Here is a 386-nt window from a genome sequence, read left to right as displayed (position 1 = left end):
ATATATAATTTTAAAATATAATTAAAAATAAAAATTTAAAAATTTTTATTTTTTTTTTTTATATTTAAATTTTTTATATATATAATATATAATATTTATTAAAATATTATATAATTTTTTTTTTAAAAATAATTTTTTTTTTTTTTAAAAAAAAAATATTTTTAAAAAAAAAAATAAAATTTTTTATAATTTTAATAATATTTTTAAAAAAAAAAAATTTTTTTTTTAAAAATTTTTTTTTTTTTTTTATATATATATTTTTTTTAAAAAAATTTTTTTTAAAAAAATTTAAAATTTTTATATAAAAATTTTTTTTAATTTTTTTAAATATAAAATTTTTTAAAAAATATATATATTAAATTTTAAAAAATAAAATTTTTTTTTTT

The sequence above is a fragment of the Penaeus monodon genome, chromosome 15 (genome assembly GCF_015228065.2).
Source record: "Penaeus monodon isolate SGIC_2016 chromosome 15, NSTDA_Pmon_1, whole genome shotgun sequence".
In the NCBI taxonomy this organism is placed as follows: domain Eukaryota; kingdom Metazoa; phylum Arthropoda; class Malacostraca; order Decapoda; family Penaeidae; genus Penaeus; species Penaeus monodon.
This window is presented reverse-complemented; position numbering follows the sequence as displayed.